The following is a 15,888-nucleotide window of genomic DNA, read 5'->3' on the forward strand; positions in this document are numbered from 1 at the left end:
TTTGTTTGTTTGTTTTGAGACAGTGTTTCTCTGTAACCTTGGCTATTCTGGTCTTGCTTTGCAGACCAGGCTGGCCTTGAACTCACAGAGATCTGCCTGACTCTACCTCCCAGAGTGCTGGCATTAAAAGTGTAATATATATATTACACTAGTGAAATTTTGGAAGTTCTTTAGAAAATGGCTAACACCACCAGATGGCTTTCCTCCTTGTGTACGCCCCAGAGCAACTGCCTCAGTGCTAACCCTGTCCTGCTTCACTGAGTAGGTTTGGTGGTCACACTGATGAGTTTGTGGTCATCATGACCAATGGCGTACACTCATTGTTGGCTCATAAGGATGTGGGAAAGGCTGCTTGGATTTCTGATACCATCTCATTCCTGTGTCTGGAACATCTCAATCCAGGCTCTGCTGGCAGTCTCTCTGAGAAATGGTAAGAAATCGTGAACATGCCCAGTGGACAGTCTCTGGATTAGTCAAAGCCGTGCTGGGAAAACAAGCCACAAGGCCACCACTAGCCTGGTGCCCCTGCCTGGGGCCCAGGAACAAGCCTGCCTCTGTTTCCCAATAGCTGTGTGCCTGAGGCGAACCATTGGCTCCTCTGCTGTAAAATAAGGAAAATGAGCACAATCATTTCAGAACCCACAGAGTTGCCTCATTTCAACCCTCACGACTGACCTAAATGAGAATTCTAGAGAAAATTTATGCAACGAAAAGAGGCAAATAGGAGCATTCCCTATCCATTTGAATCTTTCCCTTTTTTAATATTTAATTTTATGTTACGTGTATGAGTGTTTTGCCTGCATGGACCTATAGGCACCAGGTGTGTGCAGTACCTACAGCGGCCAGAAGAGGGCATGGTATTCCCTGTAGTTGGAGATCAATGGGGCGGGTTCTGAAGGCCCCCTTGTTTCTCAGAGTGGAACGCAGGTTTGAGTCCTGAGACTCGGGGGTTCTCACCATTCATCCGTCCTTCTGGATGCTCAGTGAACCTTAGCACCACTTTGTTTCCAGTGCTGGCTCCCTTCTAGTCACTTTCTATAGAGAAGTGTCCTTTGTGGTTACAGCCCTGTTGACAGTCAGTTGTCTCAGCTTAAGGCAGGCAGCTTCCCAGTGGCTACACATAAAGATGAGGCTGCCCCCACGGGGACTGTGGAGAGGCAAACTCACCGGAGGCAGAGCAGTAAGGAAGGGCTCGCCTGATCTTCGGCACACATAATAGACACTCAAGAAACGACAGGGCCATTTTCTTTCTTCCTCTTTTCCTCTTCCAACTTCTATCATCTTTCTGCCTTCCTTCCTCCACCTCCTCCTCTTCCTCATTTTCCACTTTCTCTGTCTTATTATTTCTATCATTAAACATTAGCATCATTAACAGTAATGGCATTTGCCTTAGAATCAGCATCATTCCCATTCGTCACAGTTTCCTCATTACTTTGGAATTTAAAGAGAGTAGTTTTTACTCTTCACATGCTTTTGGGAAAGACCCTTATTTGTTTTTCATTTTATCTCTGAAATTAAGCTATGGCTACAGACCCATAAGCTTCACAGGGCAAAGGGATGATGACAATGTCAACATTGTCCTGGCTGAGGCCATCCCTTGTCGCCAAGCCTCAGCCCCTTGAAATTACCGATAACAAGCATTTGGTCTGTTTTTCTGGTGCCCATGTCTTAGTTAGGGTTTCTGTTGCTGCCATGAAACACCATAACCAAAAGCAAGTTGGGGAGAAAAGGGTTTATTTGGCTTGTACTTCCATACTGCAGTCCAGCACTGAAGGAAGTCAGGACAGGAACTCAAACCTCGAGGCAGGCGCTGATGCAGAGGCCATGGAGGGTGCTACTTACTGACTTGCTCCTCATGGCTTGCTCAGCCTGCTTTCTTATAGAACCCAGGACCACTGGCCCAGGAATGGCCCCACTCACAATGGGCTGGGCCCTCCCCCATCTATCAATAATGCTGCCTACATCCTGATTTTATTAAGGCATTTTCTCAGTGCAGGTTTTCTCCATTCAGAGGACTCTAGTTTGTGTCAAGTTGACATTAAGCCACCCAAGATGGCATATAAACAGGAGTGTGATCCTCAGGCTGGGCAATTTCTTAAAAGATAATATACAGACCTCCCCCTCTCCAACAGGAGATCTTTCTCCAGTAGATTTAATTAGGTCATGGCTCAGTGGACTCCCGTGAGTGCCCTCAAAGGCACTGCTCCTGTTCTGATGGAATGGCTTAGTCTGTAAACTCCAAACAGAGATGTGCTCTTCTTATACCGTTGCTTGGTATGAATGCTCTACAGCCAAGGCATAGCGCTGGTGGGAAGGGGAGGGAGGCTGGCCTCAGAATAGACACTACCTTGTGATTGCTGGAATTCAGAGGCCACCACTGCCACTGCCCTTGCTGGTCTTGCTGTAGGTCCTGGGTGCTGGGAGCTTTGTTACATGCTGGCATGGCCAAGGCAACCACTCCACTATCAATAGCCAACAGCAGGGAGAAGCACCTTCCTTTCATGCCTGAGGCTTGGCCAAGACTCCTGTCATTGACATGGGCTCTGTGAAAACAGGACCTGAACAATAGCTCTTTTGTGTAGCTAGGGAGCTGAGTGCTGCCCAATCTGGATCTAGCTGGTTGGAGCTTGGGAGATGGGTAAGGTGCTGTTGGCTAAGCCCCTTGTATTAAGGAGTAAAAAGGATGCCAAGAGCCACAGGACTGGGCTCAAGTGATGTGTGATGTTGGAGTTGCCCTAGGCTGGTCATCTGTGTCTTTATCCCTGGGGGATGGGCTCAGTGCTTACTTCTCAGGTGACTTCAGATCAGACTCAGAATGTATCAGAGCTTCTGGTGAGGAGTGTGGCACCACCCCACTCCAAAGCTACCATTCCCAGGCATGAACTTGAGCTTGTTGGCAGGGCTACCCAGCCAGCTTTACAGTGTTTTTCTAACACCCTGTGCTACTCAGAACTTGGAGTTATGCATACAGAGTGTGCACGCCCAAATTTCAACTTACCCCACAGTATGAAGAGAAAACAGGGTCCTGAAGATGTAAGTCGGGGATGGAATGCTTTCCTGCCATCCCCAAGGACTTGAGTTTAGTTTCCATCACTGGAAGAGAAGAAGGTTGGGGGAGAAAGGGAACGAAGAAAGGAGAAAGGGAGAGAGGGAGAGAGGGAGGGAGAAAGAGAAAGAAGGAGAAAGGGAGAGAAGGGAAGAGGAAGAGAGAAATGGGGAGAATGAAAAGGGGAGGGAGAGACGGACCTCAGTGGGAAGGGATGCCTTTAGTCCTGTCGTGACTTGAGGTACCAGGGTGAGAACCCCCTTCTCTGAGAAGGAGGAGAGGTGAGAATGGGGGAGGGGTATGAAGGCAGGACTGGGAGGAGAGGGGGAAGGTGCTGGTATCAGGAGGTAAAGTGATTAAATAATAATAAATAAATTTAATAGCCACACAACTATTACTCAGGTCAAAGAAAACAACATGGCCAGGACCCTGAAACCCTTTATGTCACTTTCTCGGTCACAGCCACCTTTCCACACCCAACCTGGCTGCAGCCACCTGCACCTGTGACAAGTGCTGAAGAAGGCTGGCTACCCCAACTCATGAGAGGACTTGGGCACCCACCCATGAGGAAGGGCATGTGGAGAAAGACATCACGGCCCAATGACTCTCCACTTGTCCTAGGTGCTGCAGCAAAAGCATCGGGTAGGGCAGCTTTCCCCTCTTCCTTGGACAGCCCAGCCTCAGGCAGAGCTTTCTGTTGAGTACTGCTCAAGTTGCAGAACCCTCAAAGAGAACACCTGTCATTTTAAGATCCTTGATGTTAGGGCATCTTGTAGTCCAGCAGTGGTCAACCCAGACAGAGCTTCCACGACCTGTCCAGTCCTCTTCTTTCTAGACTGTGGTGTGTATCTGTGTAAGTCCGCCTCTAATTAGAGGCCCTCATTCCATCTTTGCATGTTTTATAAAATGCCTCTTCCTCTGCCTCCTTTTCACATCCTTCACTTGTACCTTCCAGTCATGTTCAGCGTGAGTCTATGAAGGCAATCCTGCACCTAGAGCAACAGAGAAAGAAAGGGAAAGAGAAAAGCTGTTAGTCTTAGGAAAGCAATAATGGAAGGTAAGAAAATGCTAGCTTGCCCCACTACTGGGCTCTCCAGCGACCATAATCATCCATCAGTTTGTGCCCAGGCTTTGGGGAATAAAAATAGCCTCAGGCTTTCCTAGAGTTCAGGATGCTGAGACAAGGGGATCACTGAGGTTCACTGGCCAACCAGGCTAGCCTAACTGATATGCCCAGGCCAGTGGAGAGATTTTCTGAGGATGAAGCCTGAGGTTAGCCCTGGGACTCTACACATGGGTACTTAATGCATAGTCTTCTCACACATGCCCCCATACACACAAACCCACATATTCTTACACACACACACACACACACACACACACACGAAAAGCAACAACAGCACGGATGGCAATGGACCAGGGAAACTGTTTGATCTAGGAAGGCAGAAAGATCCGAGTGAGCACACATGACACATGGTGCCTGGATGGGGCATGGTGTGTCTGCCCCTGCCCTGCTCACCCTGCCTGGAGTCTGCAGCAGAGGCAGATGGTGTTGAGCAATCCAGGGGGAAGGATTCCATGGTGTTTGCGGCTCGTTCTGGCTTTGCCCAGCTGGAGACAGGGGCCCATGGAAGGGGAGTCATAGGAACCTTGACTGAGAGAACGTCAGTCGCAAACCGCTGGTTTGAGCAACAGACAGCTCAGCTCTACGCAGACATTAGGCCTACATGATGTAAACACTGATTAAAGACATATACCAGAAAGAGATGCAGGGGATGATGGGATGTTATCTTTAGACGCAAAATACTAAAGGAATGAGGACTCATGAAGGAACGTTTGCTGACCGGTGTTTGTACTAGATTCTATTATAACATCTTTTTTAACCCCCTCTCTTCCAAACTTTCCTCCATCCTGGGATGTAACCATTAAGGCTCATGAAATAATGCTGGATAAGGGTACTCTCTCACCCACAGCATCTCAGAGACTGGACCCCAAACCCTAAGCTAAATGCCCTGATTTGAGCCAGAGCACTCTCTCTTGCCTTAATGAGCCAGCAAGAAGGGCCATGAATAGGAGTGGTGTGCGTGTTATCCAGACAGGGGTTGATAATCTGATGAGAATAATTGGATCCTGGGGGGGGCCAATGGGTGAGAAGAAGACTGTGCTAAAGGAGACCCCCAAAAGAGCTTCCCCAGAGAGGCCAAACCAAGGTAGCAGTAGTACAGAGGCGCCAGGTAGAACTTAGCAGAAACCCAATGTGTGGTATTCAAGGAGAGTCAAGGGAACTCGTTACCGATGAAGACCAAGGGAAATCAACCTATGGGGACCTTTGGGTCCTGATTTCACATCAGAGGGTGAATGTATAAAAAAAAAAAACAAAAAACTTCAGTGTTTTCTGCAAATCCCGTTTTACTACACCAAATTCTTCAGTATCCCAGAATGCTTTTATTTAGCCCCCCTCCCTCATCTTGAGTGTATTTTGTATTAGATGTAGGCTCCTCCTCCTCAGGACCAAGGCCTTTTCCAAGACTGGCGCAGAGAGGCGAGGTAAGATGTAAATTATGATCATCCTAATGAGAGCATGTGTCTGTGTGTGTGCACCTGCATGTGGGGGCTAGACTCTGACCTCCCCTACTGATCTGCCTCTTATTTGTTGAAATATCATCTTTAGTATCACCCAATTCCTCCAGGCTCTCTGGCAAGACAGTCCCAGGGATTCTCCTGTCTCCACCTCTCCAGCACTAGGATTACAGGCATACAATGCTGAGCCTGGCTTTTTATCTGAGCGATGGAGATGGAACTTGGACCCTCAGGCCTCCCGGCTGAGCCATCTCCCCAGCCTGGTGCTGATGAGAGTAATACCTGCACCGGAGATGCTAAAAATGTGTACACACCTAGTTTAAAAAAAAAGTTAGGAGCAATCTGCTGATTGGTTTAAAACCTCAGCAATCCCAGATGTAGACATGGCACAGTATTGGGATGTTGGGAGGGACAGGTAGAGGCCGGTCTGACAAGTAGATTATGTTGTGCTGGTTCTGAATGTTACACTTGGGTATCCAATTATGAGAATGTTACACTTGGGTATCCAATTATGAGAATAATTGGATCCTGGGGGGGCCAAGTGTTTACAGCACTTTTGAGGCTGTAAACAGTGAGCACCGGCTGGGCATTGGGCAGCAGGTGACTGACCTTAACATAGTTGCAGGGACTAGTTTTTATCTGCTCTTCCTGCGCTGACTGTGGGCAACCCATCGTCCAGTGAGAGGATGTTCATGGCTGCAGAAGCAGCAGCTTCAGTCTCACGGAGGCATGCATACTTCTTTCTGCCATTTTGCAAATTTGGCTTTTTTATTCAGTCTTTCAGTTTCAAAACACAGCCACACCCAAGGCCCTTTTTTCAACCTCCAGTATCATAAAAAGAAATTAAGTGTAACTTTAAAAATTAAGACACTTTTCAAACTTGAAGGCCTTATTATGTAGAGAGACTGTGTGTGTAATACAATGGGTAGCAAATATTCAAATGATATGTTCTACTGTTTATTATTCATTGTGTAATTGAGACTTCATAAATATTCTATGAGTTTATTTATAGTTTCATTCCAGTCTGAGCAAATGGCATCAGTGACGGTCTTCAATCTTCTCCATAAACAGATACACAGAGTGACTCTTTTCAGACACTGGGTGGGCAGAGGGTGCTGACCCAAGATCCTTAAGGGATGGAAGAGACTCACCCCTCGTTTTCCTCAGCTTCCCACCTTAGTATAGGTACGCTGAGACAAAGCAGAAATGGGAGTGGCCTAGCTAAATGTCAAAACCACACCACGGAGCGGAGTGCTGTTCACTTAGCCATCGCCTGGGTTACTCCATCTTTGTATTAAGCCTCTGTGTGGGTCAAGATGTGGGATGCTTTCCACATTCCAGGTCAGATAACAGCTGACATAGGAGTCCGACCAAACCCATTCAGCAGATGGCAAAGGTGAGGCTCAGCCTTGCCCTGACCCAGTCCTTTCCCACAATGCCCTGGGAGGCTGAACTCAATCTCCCTTTGGCACTCGCACAAACTTTGGGGTCGGTAAAACGGTGAGAGGTGCTAATGTGCCATTAAAAGGTGACTTTTGTAAGTGGAGAGCTTTCTGAAATGGGTGTGACTTAAAGAGAGCAATCGGAGTTAGAGTAATAGATTCCCACGGAGCGAGCGGGAAGTCTGTCTTCTGCTGGCTGCTCTCCTGCTGCCTCTGAGTCACTGGAGCTGCCTTTTGTCACTTGGCTTCTTTCTCACCACCCCAGGCCTTAGGGATGGTGCCCAGAGTGCAGCTGGGAAGCACATCTTTTGGTCTCTGCGGACACTTGGGGACATCATCCTTGATTTGTCTTCAAGCTCTCCCCACCCCCAACGTCCCCCATCATTGTGTCAGGGTCTCTACACAGTTTTACAAAGAGAGCCAAAAGGTATGTTCGAATCCAAGTCTGTGAGCTTGAGGAGGTACTATTGGACCTTGTGCTAGAGCCCTTTACCCTAAAGCAAAAAATAAAATGTAAATAAATGAAGGAAACCTTAATCCCAGCCCTTGAAAAGTAGAGGCAGGAGGATCAGGAGTTCAAGGCCATTTTTAGTTATGTTGAGTGTTCAAGGCCACCCTGAGCTTTGTGAGACATTGTTGATTTTATATATATATATAATTGTGAAAAAGTGAAAAAGCCCAAACTGGAAAGGAGTCCTCTAGTGTGTGTGTGTGTGTGTGTGTGTGTGTGTGTGTGTGTGTGTGTGCGTGTGTGTGTAGGGGGATGTTACATGTAAGTGTTCATGTGGGCACATGGATGGCGAACTTGACATAGAGTATCTTTCTTGATCTATACTCACTGTATTTTGCTTTTAAAATATTTATTTTATGTGTATGTGTGTTTGCCTGTGCATCACATACGTACAGGTCCCAAGGAGGCCAGAAGAGGGAGTCAGATCTCAGATCTCCCTGGAACTGGGGTCTCACACCGCTGTGGGCCTCCAGCTGAGAACCAAACCCAAGTCCTGGGCAAGAGCAGCAAGTGCTTTTGACTGCTGGGCCACCTCTCTAGTCCTCTCCATTCTCTTTTCTGAGATAGGCTCTCTCCCTCAACTTTACGTGAGGCTGGCCAGAGAACTCCAGGAAGCCCCTCTCTCCCCACCATTCCCCCAGCCCTGGGGCCACAGAGGGCTCCCCATGCCTGACCTTTATGTGGGTGTGGGGGATCAAACTCAAGTCCTCATGATTGCGCAGTAAGGCTTTTCCCTCTGAGCCATCTCCCCAGCTTTCTGTGTGTTTTTTCTTGTGGTTTTTAGAGATGGTTGCATCTCCCTAGCCCACCTGGTTTCATTTTTCAGACGTGAGATCCGACTGGAGAAGCCTCTCTTCCATGCTGTTAACCAGTCCTTTATGGAGTCTGTGAAGGCGTAACAGCCCATTTTCTGGAGGCATTATAATTTATCAATAATTCCTTATTGTGGGACATCTGGAAGTAAGGAAATGAGGAAGGAGGGAGAAAAAGAAAGGCTAAGTTTTGAAGCTTTCAAAAGTTTTTCTATTTGTTTTTATGTGTGCGGATGTTTGCCTGCGAGTGTGTGTGCACCACATATGTGCAGTACCCTTGGGGGCCAGAAGAGGGTGTCGGATCCCATAGAATGGGAATTGCAGATGGTCGTCAGTGGCAATGTGGATGCTGGGATTTGAACCCAAGTCCTCTACAAGAGCAAGCGACTGTTCTTAACCAATGAGCCATCATCCCGGCCCTAAATTTCAAACTCTTTATGTATGTAATTCTTGCTCAGCGACCAAGCCACAGACCTAGCTGATGTCTTTTCTGGCCATCCTCCAGAAGAGTCACAACTTTGGGACAGTCTCTTACCAAGTTAGCATAGGGTATAGGTCTGTATACCATGTATGTCTTAGCTAATGAGATCAGTTTGTGCCTTAAGTTATAGGCCCACAACTGAAGAAAGGCTGAAAAGCTAACTCCTGTGGGCAACCAAACCTTTTCATCTCCATGTTTCAAACAAGAACATCGGGCATCGCTCATAACCACTGAAGAACAGGTGGAGAAGTTTTGGGTGGTGCTGACTGGGAGTGGAACTCAGGGCTCTATGTATATAAGGCGACCACTGAGCTTTATCCCTGCTAAGGATACATGAATGAAGTTTCTAACACACAGGTAAAGTCAGAAACAAGCAGGGGTTCAGTGCTCAAGGAGGAGCCAGGAGGTCAAGCTCAAAGTTTTGACCAACAAAACTATGCCCAGAGGTCAATAAATACCCGCTGAAGGCAAAAATTAACCCCAGGGAAACCCTCTGTCATGGAGAGTTCTTTCTCTTCATTGAAATTCTGTCCTGTATCTGTCCCTGAAACACAAATTCAGGTAGAAGATCGGTCTCTTCCTGAGGACAGGAGCGATACAGGCTTTGAAATACTACACTTGGGTGTGCCTGTGAGAATGCTTTCAGAAAAGATTAAGCGAGCAAGGATATGGCAGCAGCGTCCCATGCGCTGGGTCCTGAGCCGAACAAAAGGAGAAAGTGAGCTGAGAACTGGTACGGATTTCTGCTCCCTGACTGTGGGTGTCATGTGACCAGCTACCTCATGCTCCTGCCTCCACAACTTCCCCGCCATGATGTACCCTCAAACTGAGCCTAAACGAACCTTTCTTCATTTAAGGTGGGGGGTTTTTGGGGAGTGGGGGTCAGGTATTTTGTCAATGACAGAAAGAACCATTTCTGTGGTGTCCATGGTGAAGGTCAGTTCCTACTTACAGCTTTGAAGTCACCTGACCAGAAAAATCTCTTATTTGTTAAGTTAGGTTGGTTATGGGCATTTCAGGGGTTCGTGGTGTATTGGAGACCCCCCACCCCACTCTTCTCCAGGACTATAGTCATAGTGTAAAGGGTTGATTGTGAATCTGTGTTAGCTCCTTGGCCATTTATCAATAAGGCTGAGTTGTTCTTGGTGCCATCACACGTTCCAGCACAGCCTATAGTGATCAGTGTGCATCTATCAGGGCAGCTGAGGGACCTTTTACCTCTCTGGATTGCCCACAGGCTACCCTGGAGTCTGTGGAGTAGTATTCTGAGGCTTCACAAGCTCAACCACATGGACCTATTATCTCTAATTCATGGATCAGGGCCTCCCAGTTTGCCTCCTGACCTCCTCCACTCCCTCACTGTACCTGCTTCCGTTGAGTCGTGGAAGGCCCTATACCCACCTGGGCTCCCCTGAGAGGGGAAACAAGGATGGGAGTCAAGTTGACAGCTGAAAATTGAAAGATGGCCTTGTACTCAGATCTCATTCCTTCATGTGGGGTGTCTGGGGAAATGGATCAACACCCTAATGGAAGAGCTGACGCCATTTAGCCCTTAGACTCATAAGAGTGATAAAGCCACTGGTGCCTTGGATGTGACAAGGGACCCTGAGAAACCACAGCAAAGAAAATGAGCAATGAAACAAAGAAGGAAGCTGGACTTCATCAAAATTAAAATGTTTGTGCAACAGTTACCAAGAAACCAAAATCTAAAGAAGGGGAGAAAATATTTGCAAATTGGGTTTCTGATGAGGGATTGTCACCTGGATTCTATAAAGCATACCTGAAAAGTAACAAAAAGACAAACAACACACTTTTTCCCCTTTGGGTGAAAGACTTGATTAGGCATCTCAGCAATTATGCAATTGAACAGTAATTATCCATTAAGAATGACATCAGTGTTAAGGGCATGCAGATAAAAGGACAATGGGTTGTCCTTACTCACTCCCTTCTAAAGCTTAATACTTCCTTTCACATGCACCAGGCAAGTGCTCCATGATGTAGCTACATGGCCAGCCTGTATATCTCCATTTGACGACACTCAGAGAGTCGAGTTGACTTGCTCAGCTGCCCATCAACCAAACAGCACTGTTGAGATTTGAACCCACAGCCTTGTGTGACTCCAAAACTTATGACATGTGCCTGTGACCCTAACGAGCATCTTGGCTACTGTTCTGATTTGTGTGACAAAAACAACAAAAGAGAGAAAGGTTTATTTTAGCTCACACGTCATAGCGTGTGAGGAAATTCAGGGCGTCAAGGGCAAGAAGCAGCAGCTGATCGCCTTGTACCAGTAGTCAGAAGAGAACAACGTGTTCATGCAAGTGGTACTCGGCCTAACACACTCCCCCACTCTTACACAGTCAGGATCCCCTGTCCAGAGAATGGCCCCTTGCACACTAAAGGTGGGTCTTTGAGGTGGTTTTAATAAAAATGGCCCCCGTAGGCTCATATGTTTGAACACTTGGCCCTCACGTGGTGGACCTTATTAAGAAGGTTTAGGAGGTGCGACTTTGTTGGAGGATGTGTATCAAAAGACTCACAGCACCTCCTCCTCCCTCTCTCTCTATTCCAACCTTGCAGATCAAGATGTCTGCTCTCAGCTGTCCTTGCTGCCGCATCTTTGCTTTGCCATCGCCGACTCCCACCCTCTGAAACTGTCAGTCACAAATTAAATGCTTTCTTGTATAAGCCATGACGTCACATCACAGCAGTAGTAAAGCAAGTGTGTCAGTCTTCCTGCATCAATTAATGTTGCCACGACAATTTCACACAGGTATGCTCACACGTCTATCTCTCCAGTGCATCTAGATTCTGTCAAGTTAAAAGTTAACACCAACCATGAAAGTGAGCTTCTAGACTATGTATAATTTTGACACCGACCTCAGAAGCTGTGGACACCATTAGCATGTAACTTTGGGAATAAGAGCATGAGGAACATTGGGTCAGATATCCAGTGATATATAGACTTGGTCAATCTGCTTTACAGGTTGATCTCTCCCCGTGTCTTGGGGAGAGGAAGAGAGTTTCATTGATAAAATTCGTCTTCTTGTGGGAAGCGGCATTCATTGAACAATGTCCACTCTTTTCTCCTGAGGCCCAAATGAGGAACCAATGCTTAATTCCATCAGTTTGTCCTGGAGAAACAGTGAGCCTATTGGGCTTACTTGGAAAGCATGAGTGAGGGGTTACTGACTTGAGGGTGAGTGACCCGAAAGTCTTCACACAGTGTGGATGATGGCTTCCCCACAGTTGTACAAATGGAGTCCCTTCTGTTAACCTCCTCTAACCTATCCTAGCACCTAGCCTAGCCCTTCAGACCAAGAGACATTAGAGAAAAATTACATGTATGTGTCTAAAAGGAGGGGCTGGAATATCAAGGGAGAGTCCAATGACTCTCCCTTCCCCTTTCTTCTCTGAGGCTCTACAGGTATGGATGGTGATAGACTCTCAGAAGTAGATACAGCTGATCTCATAAAAATGGCTCAGTTTGGCTCAGAGAATCACACTTTCTAAAAGTAGGTCATCCATCATCTTGCTCTCCAGGCATCTGCTTCTGGGGTCTACAAAATTCCAAACAACCAGAGCTGGAAAGCACCACGGCTTTGTTTACCAGATGTTTGAGGCTATGCTGTTCCCACCCTCCTCATGTCAGAGCCCCTGGATGGGAGTCAACGGCACAGATATCCTTGCTGCTACTAACAATAACAGCGCCGCCCCCTCAGCTGTGAACTCAAGGCTTTGCACAGCGAGTCCCAAGTGAATAGTCTTGTTCTACACGTGTTCGGATTCTGTCAGCGGCTCCACTTTCAGATGGGACATGCGCAGGAGAAGCATAATCACACTTGGATGTGATATAAGCATTGTTCAATGGTGGCCCCCAAAGACACATCCATCCAGAAACTGAAAGTGGTTTGGTATAGAAATAGGGGAATAGGGTCTTTGTGAGTTATTAAGTTAAGAATTTGAGATGGGGTTTCCTGGGTGGAGGGGAGTCCTGGATCCTACAACATTTGTCCTTAAAAAGAGAAATGCAGAGCAAGATTTGCAATATAAGCATAGGAGAGGACAGCCACGTGAAGACAGAAGCAAGCCCTGGAGTTCTGTGTCCATAAGACAACGGGTACTGAGTGTTGCCAGCCACCATCAAGGGCTGAAATGGAGTCAGAACAGAATTTCCCTCAAGATCTCAGAAGAGAATCCCTGCCGTCCTTTCCCGTCTCCACAACTGTGAGAGAAGCCCGTTGTTCTAATCCATTTGGTTTGTGGTATTTTGCTAAAGCAGCCCAGAAAACTTAGGTGGCAGCGAGGTAGGGTTTGAACCCATATGCCAAACTCTTTGTACTAACCCATAAACCAACACTGAGAGCCAGTTTTGTGCTTCCTACTGGATCAGCTCAATTTCATCATTTCTACATTCAATGTCCCAAACTACACTGGTTTACAAAGGACAGGAGGGGCACAGAGAGAAAGGCAGAGGGGGGGGGAGAGAGGGGAAGAGAGGGAAAGAGAGACACTCCCCAGATGCCTCTTCATCCATTCCTTAATATGATTTCTATTTCCCAAAAGCTAAAAAGAAAAAGACACATATCAGCTACTCCAGCCAGGCAGACTGTGGGGTGAAAGAATTTAGCCTTGAAATGCAAAACTGGAGCCATTAAATCCCTCCAGCATTTGTGACAATATTTGATTAACATGAAGCTTCTTATTCTTCCCTTTCAGACAATATGGCAGAGGCAGGGAGCCACCCTGCCCTTCGTTTGATGTGACTCTGGAGGGCTGGCGAGCCATAGGAAGCACTAAGCCTAAGAGGCTTGCTCTCATTATCCAGTTAGTTGGGAAGCCAGAAACGGTCGAGATTTCCGGGCCTCTGATAGAGATCTTCTCAGAGTTTTCCATACTCTGACTGGTATTTCCTTTACTGGAATTGTCTATAGAACCCCCATCCCTAAACACCACCTAGTGAACTCCTACATATACTTCAAAACCTAGTATCCTTGAGATATCTTCTTTGATTTTTCCAACTCCAAGATCTCCTACAAAGAAACTTCCAATTATCTCACTCTGTGTATGCACCCCAAACAGGTTTTATATGGTACTTTATACTATTTAGTTCTTTGTGAGTAAGTCTGTCCTTTTATACAAAGATCTCTTCACCCCAATGCCTATGGAGTCCATGGGAGGGCCTCAAGGGAAATCATCAACCCTGGGAATTATTTGCAAAGTGATTGCAAATGTACGATTCGGGGGCTAGGAATTCCACAGCGTTGTGAATCTCCAAAGACTTTGGGGGCTGACACACATTTACAACCCTGAGCTTATAGTGACTTCCTCCAGCTTTAGTCCATCCCTCCCTGGCGACAGCACCTGATTTGTAGGTGGGGAAACTCCTTTTTCCTCATGGCATAAAGTCTTTATGGGAATAATTCAGATGACATGGGAGCAGAAGCGATAGGTGTCACTCATGAATGGAGGTTCTGAGCACAGTCGTGTCTACTACACTCTCATTGTCTGATGCTTGGGGCTGATCTACTGGGCTGGGGCCAAAAAGGACACTGACGACATGTGGTTGCGCTCCAATGGGTATGTTGATGACGTCACTATAGTTTGGGGGAGGGTTAGAAGTGAGGACATAGCTTCACCGGTCATTTGCTGTGCAAGCTTGAAGATTTGAGTTCAATCCCCAGAATTCACAGTTCTTTCTTTAAAAAAAGCTAGGCATGGTAGCCATGTTTACAGCCCCAGCTCTAGGGAGTCAAGGACAGGGAGATCTCCGAAGCCGAAGCCAGGTCGCCAGTCAGCCTGACTTAACTGGCCAATGAAAAGACCCTGTCTCAGACACAAAGGGTGCTGGAAAGACAGTTGAATACTTAAGAGCAATTAACACTACTTGTAAACAAAAAATTTGGTTTCCCAGCACCCGTGACGGACAGCGTACAACTACAGGTAAACTCAAGGGGATCCAATGTCTCTGGCCTTAGAGGACACCCACCCGTACACACACACACACACACACACACACACACACACACACACACACACACGAGAGAGATAGAGAGTTTGAGGGCTTTTTGTTACTGCAGCACAACTTTGCCTATCCTGACTGGTTCAAGCTGCACAGCCCTAATTATTTGTTTCTCATGTCAAGAAGCAAATGCTCATGACAGTCAGAGCAGCCCCACTTTGAGGACTCACGGGTCTGGCCTTTCCCTCCTTGTTAAGCTGGGTGGTGAGTCACCCTCTGAGAGTCCCTTCAGTGATGCCTCCATTCTTGTTGGGGGTGTACCAAGTTCAAAAGCAGCTTAGCACAGGCAGGATTCAGAGTCTGGCAGGCTTAGGTTTATGTTCCAGATCTCCCAGCTATCCTTCTTCTACTGAGTATTTATTGAGCACCTATTGTGTGCCTACCTCTTAGCACCTGTGCAGCTGGGAACAGAATGGACATTAAAAATGGGTAAACATACACTAGGCAAGGTGACATGAAGACCAGTGTGAACATCTTATGGCAGAATGAATGTCACCAGGGGAATGAGGTCCATACAGGGCTGTGGGAGTGTTTGTGCAAACCTTCAGTGGGTGGGACAGAGCAAAGCTACTCTAGGTGAATAAAAGGAGCCTTATCATCTTCCATGGGAACAGGATTCTAGGAAGAAGGAAGAGTGGGTGCAAAGGCCCCGAAGTGACAGCTGGCATTTCATGAGTGCTTGCCACATGTCTGACATTGGATAAACACAGTACACTTTTTGATTTCGTTACAAGACAACACTGTCAGCTTGTCCCTTGTTACACTTTGAATGTGAAATGTCTCCTGGGCCTCATTAATTGAATGCTCCATTTCCAGCTGGTAGTGTTATTTTGGCCTCCCAATTCCAGAAACAGGAAGTGATGTTTGGGTGGAGGAAGTAGCTCACTGCGGGAGGAGAGGGGAGGGCTTTGGAGGGCTCCAGGCCCTTCCTCCTCCTCTGTTTCCTGCCCACAATGCTGTGAGCAACTCACTTCTCCATGTATGCCCACCTCCA

The sequence above is a fragment of the Psammomys obesus genome, unplaced genomic scaffold (assembly GCF_907164565.1).
Source record: "Psammomys obesus unplaced genomic scaffold, mPsaObe1.curated_primary_1811, whole genome shotgun sequence".
In the NCBI taxonomy this organism is placed as follows: Eukaryota; Metazoa; Chordata; class Mammalia; order Rodentia; family Muridae; genus Psammomys; species Psammomys obesus.